Raw genomic sequence first — 13,993 nt, forward strand, 5'->3', positions numbered from 1 at the left:
AATCTCCTATTTAAACGAGGCCAAACACCGGCCAAGAATCGCACACCTCCGCCGCTCCCCTATCTCCTCCTTCATCATTTTGTCCACTCTTACAATGGCTTACGAAGAGTAGTTATTCCGCATCGAAGCCGGCTGGGTAGCCCGCCGTATACGAGCTATGCAGCTTGCTGATTCACCTCCCTCCCCTCGCCCGACGGAGCTAGTTACCGCCCCAAGCCGGCGCGCGGTTCAGCAAGTCGCCGCTCCAAGCCAGCTCGACGAGGAGCGGCGCACGGGCGTCGTTGCTGCCGTCCACCCGCAGCCTCATACCGCGTCTCCCATTTCTGTGGCTGAGACTCCCATGCCAGCGGCTGCGCCATGCAAGCAGCGACAGAAGCCGGGTGCGCGGAGAGCGACGAGTCGGTTGCCAGCACCTCCACGTCCGCCGCCATCATTGAGGAGAAGTAGAACACGGGAGGCCGCCGCCGCTTGTGTCCCATGAAGGCCACCACGGAGGCGACGCCGGCATACCCAGCAGGTGTCTTGCCGGATCCTTTTGTTGTGAGGACCTTCGTCGACCCCGCATGGGCTCGATGGAAGCGGGGAAGCCCCCTTCCACCATTATCTTCGGCATCAGCCAATGATATCAGTTGGGCAGTGGGGAAGCGAACCGTCCTTTGTGCTGAAGCATATACCTCCGGGGCTCCCGGCAGTCCGATGATCGTGCTGCCGGACATGAGGAACACAAATCGATCGGCGGGCGACCATTTAGGCCAGGTATTATATACATGTGCTGTCCAGAACTAGCACCACGTAGTTCATTTGAATGTAATGAAATCCATAATGTTTGTATGAAAATCCGGTATTTTATATGATTTCCGTCGTTGTTTATATGAAATATCAGTTTGTCTACGTGTTTGCGTGAATTTCGTCTGGTTGGTTGAGTTGCTGTCATAATGTGTGTGGCTACGGTTAGATGGCGTAATTTGCGGGTCGCCAGTCGGTCTGCGGGCGGCTCTGGCGGCATGGTGGGACAAAAAAACACAGCTCGTGCGAGCTCGTCTCCAACATGCGCACTGGTGGATGCATGAGCACCCGAGCCATTCCTTGTTCATCGGTGGCAAAGGCACTGGTGGACAAAAGGGTCGCCAATATATTGGCTACCCCGGGCAAGATCCAAACAGCCCCTCCCAACAGATTCAAATCCCTCGTTCGGCGTGGAATTTTGCATGTGTTATTTTCATGGAGTAGCAAGATGCCCGTGCATTGCATGAAACATCAAGATGCATTTTTTACAAACTCCCGCATGCATGCAAGGGATAATTAATGTCTTCCTTTGCTAGTACTACAAGGAAAACACCATTAATATTGCATCTATTGGTGTTAGTGGCCTTGTATATCTGCAAATTGTAATTTTGATAGTGGCCCCTTTTATATAAAAATGGAGGGAGAAAGATGAGAGATAAGGTGAGGAGGAGTGGGGCGTGGTGGTGACTGGTGGTCGGACTTGGCGGAGGCATGGGGATGGACGGCGCATTATGTCTAGGTATGTATCTATCTCACACACACCCACGTAGGTGGGGGACATGCACGAAGAGAAGAGGTGCACACATGGCGCACGTACTCCCGTCTCTTTCCCAACCACACCCGTGCGGGTACACGGTGGAGCTCATGTTTGTACGAAAAGGCAGCCCACGTGGTAATTTGACACGTGTACTGGTTCTCCACTTGGTGGAGGGAGGATCGTCTACCACGGGTGAACAAACAAATTGCGACTTGACGTGTAATGTTAAAAAAGAGGCAAACCATGTGGGGCCTACCTTAGAGGCAAGGCTCTATACACTAGAGTACTTTTGATGTGTCCCGTCAACTCGCAGAACAAGGAGAAGCTTGCTTAGTACGCCGTCTCCCCCGCCCACGGGCGCGATGGCTCGCGGGATGAGGTGAAGCTTACTTAGTAGTAGTAGTAGTAGTACTCCCTCCGTCTCAGTTTACAAGTCCTACGCGTATACCTAGGTTGTCAATTTTATCACCCTAATATAAACTATATAACACAAAAATTATATCTTTTGAAAATAGAACATCTGAAGTTTATATTGATATATTTTTTGTAATATATGACTTGTATTAGGTTGGTCAAATTGACGATCTAGGGGTACGCGCACGCCCTGTAAACTAAGAGAGAGGTAGTAGTAGTAGTAGTAGCAGTAGTAGTAGTAGTAGTAGTAGTAGTAGTAGTAGTAGTAGTAGTAGTAGTAGTAGTAGTAGTAGTAGTAGTAGTAGTAGTAGTAGTAGTAGTAGTAGTAGTAGTAGTAGTAGTAGTAGTAGTAGTGTATGCCTTACGCCCGCTCCCTCGCCCACGCGCGCGGTGGCTCGCAGGACGAGGAGAAAATTTTACTACTCCCTCCGTTTAGTCCTCGTTCCTACTACCTTGGTTAGAGAGATTATCATATTGTTTGGAATATATATGTCCTTTAGTACTCCCTCCATTTACTTATACAAGGACACTTTAAAAAATACATTTTGCATCTATACAAGGCCACAAATAGTAATCGAGACAAAAGTTACTACTCCCTCCTTTCCAGTTTATGGCTCAATTTCAAAATCTCTCCAAGCAAGGTAGACGGTGATTGGTCGAATTAATTTCGTAGTTTGTACAAGTAATTAGTACGCTCGTTTTTCTCAAGAAGTTATGTTTACCGAGGCATTAATTAGAACGAATGCATGAATGACCACTAAATTTCCATGAACTTCTACATGCATTGGTGAGTTTTCTCTTGACACTGCTTGCATCGGGTGATCTAATGCACCACGAAATCCAACATGTGATGGTACTACTACTAGTAGTAGAATTGAGACTTATCAAACGGAAAAACGAATGTTTTTTAGATGAGCCCTATAAACCCTAGTGCGTACGTACTCCGTAAAATCAGATTTTTCCAAAACTAAGTCGCTCAACCTTTATTTGCTTGTTTACCTTCCTGCCTCCTTGCCTCAAACAGACTATGCGAAACTCCCCTACGTGCCGCGCGGGAAAAGACCCTCCCTCGCCTTTTTTTAGTCCGGGTTTGTATCGATGGATCGCGCGAAGCAGCAAAAACCCAATCTGTGTCTTATATACTCCTCCGTCGATGCTCCCTTTCATGAATTCTATACTTCCGGTCGCCGACATGTGGGACATATAGCAGCTGGGTCAATGTGTCAAGCACCAAATAATAGTGCAGAACAGCAGGGGGGATGCACCCCACTCGTACCGGCCCAATAGTAGTAATGAGTAATGAGACGTCAAATCACAATGCCGCACCTTCCCAGACGGATGAAGCAACCATTATTTCACACTTCGGTTTGCCATCATCTCAAACCGCGTAGTATTGCTTCTGCCTCAAGAGGGAAACGCGCATCGCCTTGGTACATCATGACACATGGGACCGCATGACAGGCCATGCTCCCCCGCCGATCGCTCGGTAAAATCACCTCATTTTTACTATACTTCCTTCGTATCGGTTTACATGGCATGCACGTCATTCTAGGTTGAGAATTTAACTGGCTATACATGTCATGTAATAGTACTCTAGCCTTTTTAAAAATGTATACTTTTGTACAATAGTAGTATCGATGGATTGCGCCATGGAGCAAAAATTGAAATTTTAAAAAAAGGTGGTACATATAGAGAGCGCTCGTCGCCAAATTTTGCATATAGTACTATTAAAAAAGCAAGTACGTGCTTAAATGGGGTGCTAAATGAAATGTAAGAAATACTAGTATGTACATATTGAAGAGTTAAAGTAACGAGAAGAAACATAACATAGTTCTGCTGGGGGCTCAGCACAACACACCCCTCAAATTAAACTAAGCACACGAGAAATTAAACTATGCAACTAATCCAGTAGACGCTGCATTAGAACCACCATGAGCAACGACACTGCCACCTTACTCGGAGTCCTCGTCCACGTCCTCGACTTCGTCCTTGTCCCTCTTCCTCTTGGCCGATACTTCTTTGCTTGAACCACACACTTGGCTCTTGCTCTTCATCCAGCCCTTGTAGATATTGAAACAAAGGTAGCCATCCATTGCAGCGTAGTGGATGTGGTCTATATCTAGTACGTTCCGCTTCCATGCATGACGATGAAACGTGTGATGAGGTTTCTCCAGTTTACCATATGAAGGATGAACCATGGCTCTTGCTAGGGTCAGCATTAAAGGCTGGACACTGGAGGGCAGCAGTCGATTCTTCTGGAGGTCGAAGGGGTTGCCTACAACAAGGCATATCATACCCAGGTGTCGTTCGTAAAGTCTACAGTAACGAATTTGACTAGGTTGCTCTTGAGGAAGTTCTCAAAATCCAGGCATTCAATGTCGACATGGCATATGTGCTAGACCAAGCATAAGTCATGCACGCAAACTTGGATCATGGTGGGCTTCTTCCTCTCTTCCTCCTTTAGATCCTTCTCTCGTCCCAGGACTGTGGTGTACTCAACATCTAGCCCAGCGACCCACTCATCATCTGAGTTTTTGAACATGCGTCTGAAGCGAGAAAGGCATCCTTTCACCGTCGCAGAAGAATAGATGCAGATGACATCGAACTCATCACCGGTGATGGTTCTAACCTTGTACTCACCGTCGATCATGGAGATTTGGGATGCCATGGATTTGGGAGGAGGGTTAGGATTAGTGGAACTGTCGTAATGTGAAAGGACGGGATGACTAGGAGCAAACCGTCGTAATATTAAAGGACGTGCAGGGACGAGTAGGAGCAAGCTGCCATCGTGCGAACGGCAGGGTAGTGGCTTTCCATTCTCGCATGATATGGGCTTCCGAGAGCCCTTGGATCTGAGATCGAACGGTTGCATGGCGTGATTCTAGTCCCATGGGTGAATATCCTATCCTGGAGGGTTATTCTGCAAATTTTCAGCAACTTAGCATGCGGCCATTCGATCTCAGATCCAAGGGCTGCCAGTAGCCCATATCATGGCCGCGCCTACCACGACCGTCGTGTCGCTCGCGCAGTCACGCCCTTGGACATTTAACACGGTGCGTTAGGCTATCTGATGTTGGCATGTCATACATAGTCATCACTTAGTCACTCACACTACAACAATGTTAGCTATAAGTGTATTACTTTTTTTTACTTCTCTCTATCTCTTTCTTCGTACTCCCTCCGTCCCATAATATCACAATGTTTTTTACACTAGTGTAGTGCCAAAAACGTTCTTATATTATAGGACAGAGGGAGTAGTATTTATTGCATTTGCCAAGGAGTGACCTCTTCCAACGAAATGGTGCTTAAATGAGGTGCTAAGGGCATTAAATGGCTTAGCAATCAAGTCCTCAATGCATAGGTGCTTATTAGTTTTTTGTTGCTAAGTTTGCTTCATTTAATCAGCTATAGACTCAAAATTGTATTTTCACCTAGGTACACGCGCTTAGCACCGTTTCTTCCTTGGGTCACAAAACTAGTCTCTCTCTTCTTAATTAACTTGCCACATCAGACTTTATGCCTATGTGGCAAGCTTAGCACCTGTAGGAGCAAGTAAGTACCAGTACAATAGTGGACTATAAGCCCGCTTTACATGGCATTTTTGCATATGTGGAGGAAGGGGGGGCAAGGAAAAAGAGGAGAAGTGGGCTCTCATGCAAGAGCCAGCCTCTACATCGTGGAGCATTGGGAGAGGCACCTGTATGGAGGTGGTCAAGAATCGGGAGACTCACGCAGGTCGTATTGCTGCAGTTAAAATGATATTGGCAAGTCAAATCAAGTGGCCCCACCTGTCCAGCAGTAACTCGCTGCCAAATCACATAACCCTATGTTTGCAGCAACCTACTCCCTCATCTGCTCGCGTCTCTGTCGAACCGACTAGGCGAAACTGCCCCGCTTACCGCACAGGAAAAGCCCCGCCCTCGACTTCTAAATACAACTACATCTGCTTAAGAATCCAATGATATACTTTTTGTGACATAGTAACTCATATTTAGTTAGTCAAATGGATGACCTAGAACTACGTGCACGCCCTATAAACCGAGACGCCTAAAAAATGAGATGGAGAGGGTAGTTCAGCACGTATCTTTTTAGATCAATATAGTCGGGATTCACCAAGGAGCAAAACCAAGTGGTAGGCTGCTCCTGTCGTGTTGGCGTAGCAACTCAAGCAGGGTCAGTCCACACACGAAATGGCGACACACTTAACAGGACCCCTTTGGCCGAGATGTGGCTCACCCACCGTCTTGTTCCACGTGCGATGCACCAAATTACAGTTTGGAGCAGTGGTTGGAATTGGAGGCACCCCGGTCGTAGCACCGTAGTAGTAGAAAATGAGGGATGAGGGGTCAAATCACAAAGCCCCACCTTTCTCGCATTAAGCTGGACGGACGAAGCAACCATCATTTCACTATAGGGCACAAGAGCATAAAGAAAAGAGAAAACAATGATGCGTGCGGCAGCTATCTAGGGCACCCTAGGGTAGGGGTCTCCACTATAGATTGTTTTTTGAAAGCGCCTCCCCTACAAATCGGCTTCTCCCTTGTCCTCTTGAAGAAAACCGATGATGAGTGCAGTGGTAGGGTTTGTAGGAGTACTATGACGTGCGGGGCCACGTAGTAATAAACGGGAGAGGGATTGAGTTCGAGTCGACTCCTTAAATATGTGTGGGCCGCTTGGTTTTACGGGAACGAGGCAACATTTTGGGTTCGGGGACCAGTGGAGATATAGTACGTACAAAAAATTGCGGGCGTAGGTTCGACCGAAAGGCAATGATGCATGGTCCCTGCATTTTGATATACCCGGGGCCATGTGAAATTTGCTACTCTACTCAAAACTTGTAAGGTACACATGCATTGAACCCATGAGATTTCGAAACCAAATTATGAATAAATACACACTATAGCATGTAAAGCTTTGAGTCAGATATGCATGATGTAGATGTTCATTTAGTTCTTATAGTTCATCTCAGTCAAAATCAATTAGTTTTATAAAAATGTTAAGATTCATGGGGTTGTGCATTGTAAAGAATAAAGTAAAAAACAAATAATGGCAATTCATTTAGAAAAAAAATTCAATTATGATACAGAAGATTCTAGAACAAAGGAGAAGTGCTTGTGTTTTAAGGTTTGTGCATTATGCTTAAGTTCAACCATGGAGTATTCTAAATTGTACATGTGGAAGATCTGGTGGAATGTTGATGATATCCAACGGCCAGTAGTTCTCGGATTTGCCATCTCTGCACTGTCGGATTAGCTTCATCCATCGACTATCTTTCAAAGTTATTGGCACACTATATAGTTCTTGTGCCATAGTTGCATGTCTTGGCAAAAGCTACTAGCACTACAAAACAATACACTTCCATGTTGATACGTGTTTGTCACAATTGGTCGCACTTTTTGTCATGCATGTACATCCATGACAAATTTATGACAGAATCAAGATAGTCATACCTGTGCTGTCGTAGAAGTGTTCCATGACATTACCAAAATTATCATCACGGAAGTGTCCACTTCCATGATGATAAATCGCGTGTCACAAAAGTGTTTACATCAAGGGTGACCGACACATGGAATCCACCGTAACGGAACGCCGTTAAGCTATCGGGTCAGGTTTTGGATCCGATAACCCGTTAACAGCCCCGACCAATGGGGATTTTCCACGTGTAAAATCATCATTGGCTGGAGGAAACACATGTCGGCTCACCGTTGGGACAGATGTCATCCGCTCATTGGACCGAAGGTGCCTATGATACGGCGACACATGGCATGGCCCAACAGAGGCCCATTTCTGTGAAAAGGCCGGCCCGTTTGACTTGGTCAAAAGGTGGCGGGCCAGCCCACGGAAGCCTGTTAACGGCCTATTTGCATATAGCCCATTTACAACCCGCTAACCCAGGGCCCGTTATGCCCTATCCGAATTAGGCCCAGTAGCGTCATCTGGGCCGTCCAATATGATTCAGCCCATTTTAACTTCCGGCCCATGTGTGGCCCATGACTTCTTTCGGCCCATATGAGGACCTTTGTAACTCTTGGCCCATTAAGAGCCCGTGGTGAAACTGGCCCATAATGAATTGTGTATCACTTTATACCCATTGACGACCTGTTATTCCATTGGGTCATTTCCAGCCCAAGTTATCTTTCGGCCTTCTCAGGGCCCATTGATTCTTGGGCTCACTTGCAGCATTCGTTTACATACGGCCCGTTACTGTCATTTTCTACTTGTGGGCCAAATTCAGCCCGTCGTTACAGTTGGCCCGTTTGCGGACCGTTAATACGTTGGGCCGTTTTCATGTAAAAAAACCCGTTGGGCTGTTTTCATAGAGTTATCAAATACGGCCTATTAACGGCCCGTTGTGGTCCACGAATAGTACGGCCCATGATTGGCGAATGATGATACGCCCCGTAGAAGGCCCATGGATCCTACGGCCCGTATGAGGCCCATGGATAGTACGGCCCGTAGAAGGCCCATGGATCATACGGCCCGTAGAAGGCCCATGGACCCTACGGCCCGTGGAAGGCCCATTGATCCCTAAGGCCCGTATAGAAGGCCGATGGATCCTACGGCCCGTATAGAAGGCCAATGGTCCTACAACCGAACGAAGGCCCATGGATCATACGGCCTACATGATGCCCATGGTTACAACAGTCCGTGTGTTGCCATGATTATTTTGGCCTAGTTACCAAAAATAGGCTATTGTGGCCACTAGAAAAACACAGAAAAAGAACTGCAGTGACTACAAGCAAACAACTAAACAAGACAATAAGGAAATAAATAAGCAAGCAATTAAGGCTAGCCTATTACCGCTATTACACATATTACATCCACTGGGCATCAAAGTTCGCCTCCAGTGCAAATATAGGGAACAAAGCAGCATATTACATACACTGGCCGTCAAAATTGGCCACCAGTGCAAATAAACGCGGCAGCAAAACAAGAGCATAACTGAAACAACTTCAGAAGAGCTCAAGAAACGTTATCCTAGGTATCCACCATACTGGCAATAAGCTTAGCAAGCTGATTAGCTTTGTCCTGTTTGGCCCTAAAATCCTCCAACACTTGCTGTTGCACCAGAAAGTATGCATCTGAATGCTCCAGGGACTTCCGCAGTCCTTCCGCTTCTTGTCGCAGCACAACTGATCGATGTCTTTCAGCTTGTAGTTGAGAATCAAGAAACCGAACTGATTCAGATAGTGAGTTTGAATAGCTTGTGCAAGCGGTAGTGGCCAGTAACTCGAACACTAAACCAAGACAGGACTTTGGGGTTGTCTCGCTGTCTTCAAGATAGTCTTCCTTAGTTGTTTTATCAGCTTTGTTGGAGACCAACAAGGATGTGTCACTATCCTGAACCTTATCTGCATTACTTCCTTTACCATTGCTTAATAAGGCACTCTTCCCCAATATTCTGTCAGCATTCTAAAAGAAGAAACAAGCAGACACATAACAAGTTTAGCATGTACTAGTATATGAAACTCATTTCGGTGAACCAGTTCATTAGTAAGGTGGACAGGATTAAACTACCAAGTCTTCTATTGCCAAGTACTAGTACATAATAAAAGCATCAAACAAACATATATCTATGTCCTATGGTCACTGTGTTGTCTTGCCAAATCAAAATAGAGACACGGTTCAAATCATATCAGTTCAAGACAAAGCAGCAGTGAAAGAATACAAAGCGTGGGAAACTACACGGCACAACAAGATTTCAGATGGGTACCACGGGTCTACATGTACAACAACACTATTGGCTCTGTTGTGATGCTAGTAATGTGCATGATATGAAAGTCAACTGTATACACAATTGAAATTGAAATCAAAAGAGCTATTGATAAGAGCAAACCTGTTAAAGAAACATGCGTGAACATACCTGTTGTGCCATTGGAGTTTCGATTGGATCCTTCAATTTAAAAATAAGTTTGTATCAGTAAATAAAGTGATACAAGAGCAAAGCAATCATAGTTAAAAAAGGCGCGACTAAGCGAGCGCTTAAGCGCGCCTAGGCTCTAGGCGTTGGCAAAATGCATTGCGCATAATACGCTTAATCTGTACATAACTGCGCATAAGCATGCACTTTGGTCAGTAAAGTGCAAGGCGGTGGCAAAATGCACAATTAACGCCTAGCGCTTTTTTGAACTATGATAGCAATGGAATCTTAAATTAGAACAGTTGTTCTTCAGGTTTAGGCACTTGTTCTACATGAACAGAGTATAGTAAGACGCAAGAATATAATACTTAAAAATAGAAAATGAGCTCATAGACCTTACCACATTCTTGGTTCGGGATCAGTACAGAACAAGGCGTTCCCAGTCATCGTCCAGTAAATGTGTCTCAGGAGAACGTAAGGGAATTTGAAGAGTTTCTTTGCCAGTGAAGTACGTTTTCTTCAGGTAATTCCGATACTACCACCAAGCATTCTTGAAGATAGCAGAGATATTAGCATAGGTTACCTCGTCCTGAGTTTCCAAATCGGTCCTTCTCTAAAGAGAAAAATGGGAAAATTTGTTGTATTATAACCATCATGGAGGTAGGATGTATGGGATGAAGCAAAGTAATTGCCATGAATAACATTACTTACACATAACTCCTGGACAAATACCTGCAACTGGCATTTTCCTTCATCTTCAGTATAATATTTCCAAGATGGGAAGATACGCACATACGATTTAACAACATCAAATGCGATAGATGCTAAACTACGACTGGATGGTTGTGCTTCCTCCACAGGAATAGGCGTACTAACTGGTGGAGTTGGGGTTCGCTGTGATAGTACTGGCCCTTTGGGCACTGGAGCTGCCTTACTAACTGCTCTTGTTTGGGAGCTCTGTGGTGGAGATGGTGCTGTGTCAACAGGAACTGGGTTACTATCGGCTGGGGTTGGGGTTAGATTGGGTGAAGCTGGTTCTCTGTCCATCGCAGTAGGGGTACAATCTGCGAGAGTTTGGGTTATGTGTGGTAGGGCTGGTTCTCGTGCATGTACAACCGGGGTGCTATCTCCACCAAGAGGTAGCACTGTTTTATTTGAAGACCGTGTTTTATTCCGCTAGATACTAGCATCACCCGCTCCAATTCAAATGGCTGATAAACAGGAAACATAGTTGAATGTACATACATTGTATGAGAGATGGATGCAATAGATAGTGTGGAAAAAAGAGGGCATGAAATAGTTGACATGTATATTGTTTAACTAAAACGGATAGCATGACATAATTTCACATATATGATGTCTATCTAAACTGGATAACATAGCATAACATAATTCAAAGATATGATGAATAACTAAACATGATCACAGGACATAATTCACCTACATGTTATCTAAGTAATCAGGATCGCATCATTTAATTCACATATGTGATTTATATGCTAAACAAAGGGCATTCAATATGATGTCTGAATTAAGAACATGGTGTTGAATATTGTGTATATGATGTCTAAACTATGCAATGCAAGACACCCTTATGCATGATATGAGCAGTATAACCGTGCCAAGTTAGAGCATACACCTCAGTAGGGGAATAGGGCTGGTCATCTGTCTCTGAATACATCTCTGAGGAGCTATTGGGACCCAACAAGAGATCTGCTTTGACAGAAGCACTGTCTACTCTGAAGGCCTTGTTTTCACTCCAGATTTTTCCATCTCCCACCCAAATGGCTGATCCACAGGAAGAGTAGTTTAATGTACAAACATTGTCGACAAATGGAAATGTAATGAAGAAAAGGATGGGCAAGATATCATTCAAATATATGATGCCTGGTTAAACAGGATGGCATTGCACATTTCACATATATTATGGCTGGTTAAAAGACATGAGACTGTATAATTCCCATATATGATATAGAAACTAAACAGGTGGCATTACAGAACATGTCTAAACTAAGCAGATGACATATATAATGTCAAAAGTAGGCCCTGCAAGGCAACATATGCATGATATGACTAACATCATCATGCCAAGGTAGAGCAAACACCTTGGGGGGTAAATAGGAGTGGTCAGCTGTGTCTGAATCCGCCTCAGAACAGATATCTTCCTCTGGATTACAATCTGGAGAGGGGTGGGGAGGGTTTGCCATTGAACCCACCATGGAGCGATGTCTGCATGACATTGTATTGCTGCGCAAAACTCTTCTCTTTTTCTCTACATGTTCAGCATGACTGTGTACAATATCTGACATGCATACGAAAAAATATGGTGAGGTTATGTAAGGAGAGCATGCAGAAATTTAGAGTGATGGTAACAACCAGTGGATGGATCCAAAAATAATGATAGCAGGCTGATGATTGCTTTAAATTAATAAAAAGACAGATGATGATTGCATTACTATTTGTTTCCCACCCAAGATGAACAACATAGGCATACCCTAGGTGAACCAGATATTAGACAGACATACTATTCATTGCTGCCTCGATATGTGCCCCACAACTAATTTCTAACTCAAGTTTGAACATTAATTTGGACCTGAGTTGGGAGTCCAAGAGCTGATTAGGACGATAAAGTAGCAGGTAAGTTTAAGCAATGCATAACATAAGCAGAAACAAAAGAGTGTGACCTCTCTTGTGGACCCGTGTACTCCTTAGGTTCATCTGCTGAGTCGATGATGGTGATGCCGTTGGGGTGGGTGCCGGCGGCAAGGAAGGAGATCTGAGGTGGCGAAAGACGGTCATGAGTCATGATGTCTGGCTTGGTGGATGCTTCTGTCGATGGAATAGCTCAGGTGAGGTGGACGACGTCGCGGCAGGAGCAGGACAAACCACACAAAGTTCCCTTCGACACGCACCTGTAACTGAAATAATTCTGTAAGGGCTCATTTGGCTTGCATGATTCTTAAAACGCAGGGATAGGAAAAACACCAGATAGGATAGGAAAATGCACATGGTAAACAGAGCATTTGTAAACACAAGATTTCTGTCAACTTGGGTGTTTGGTTTACAGGAATTGGAAGAGCAGAGGAATGCAAAGAAACATGGCCAAAATAAAGAGAAACCATATGAAAGCGTGTATAGTTAGAATGTTATTCTGGCACTAATGCACTTGGTCTTGTTTTCATGCATAGGATTTTGAAAAGTAGGTCCAGGTGGATGTTTTGCTTCATTCCTTTCAACAAAATGCATGAATAATTGAATAGTAGAGTTCCATTGGAAAATTCCCTATTGCTATGTTTTTCCGTTGAACCAAAATAGCCCTAATGGATCAATTTGAATGTATAGTAATAAGTGATGCAACAAGTGTACAACCTCTTTGCCGTAGCCGTGTCGACCTCAGCATCATTGGGTTGGTCGCTGAAGTAGTTGAGGCAGAGGTGGCTGTCGGAGGTGTGGAGGAAGATCTGAGGAATCTGTAGACGGCGTCCAGGGCACTGCTCTATTGTGATGGATCATTCCGTCGTTGGAGCAGCTCCGGTGAGCCGTAAGACGCACTACTAGAAAAACCGCTACTAATGGCGCACCTAATTTGGCCATTAATGGCACATCACTGCTGCGCCATTACTAGCACGCCATTAGTAATTTTTACTAATGGTGCACCACTGGTGCGCCATTAGTGTAGGCCATGGTGCGCCATTAGTATGCCTCCCAGGGGCCATGTATACCCAGGTGCTTTGGCATACTAATGGCGCACGACAACGGGATGCGCCATTAGTAACTTCGGCATACTAATGGCGCACTATTTAGTGATGCGCCATTAGTGATGCGCCATTTTGAATCTAGATCTGGATCGTGATTTTTTGCCCATTTTTTGCTCGTTTTTTTGCTTGTTTTTTGGCACGACATTATTTCAAATTTTGTTCCTGTTTTTGGATCTTGTACGTTCTTTTGCCGTGGTCTTTTGCCGGAGAGGAGTTCGCCGGAGAGGAGGAGGAGGAGGTCACCGGAGAGGCGCTCGCCTACATCGCCGGAGAGGAGGAGGAGGAGGTTGCTGGAGAGGAGTTCACCAGCGCATCGGAGAGGAGGAAGGAGAAACCATGAGGGGATGGGAGGAGAGGAGGGAGGAGGAGCTCATCGGAGAGGAGGGAGGAGGAGCTCACTGGAGAGGAGGGAGGAGG

This window comes from Triticum dicoccoides, chromosome 3B, assembly GCF_002162155.2.
Source record: "Triticum dicoccoides isolate Atlit2015 ecotype Zavitan chromosome 3B, WEW_v2.0, whole genome shotgun sequence".
NCBI classification, from domain to species: domain Eukaryota; kingdom Viridiplantae; phylum Streptophyta; class Magnoliopsida; order Poales; family Poaceae; genus Triticum; species Triticum dicoccoides.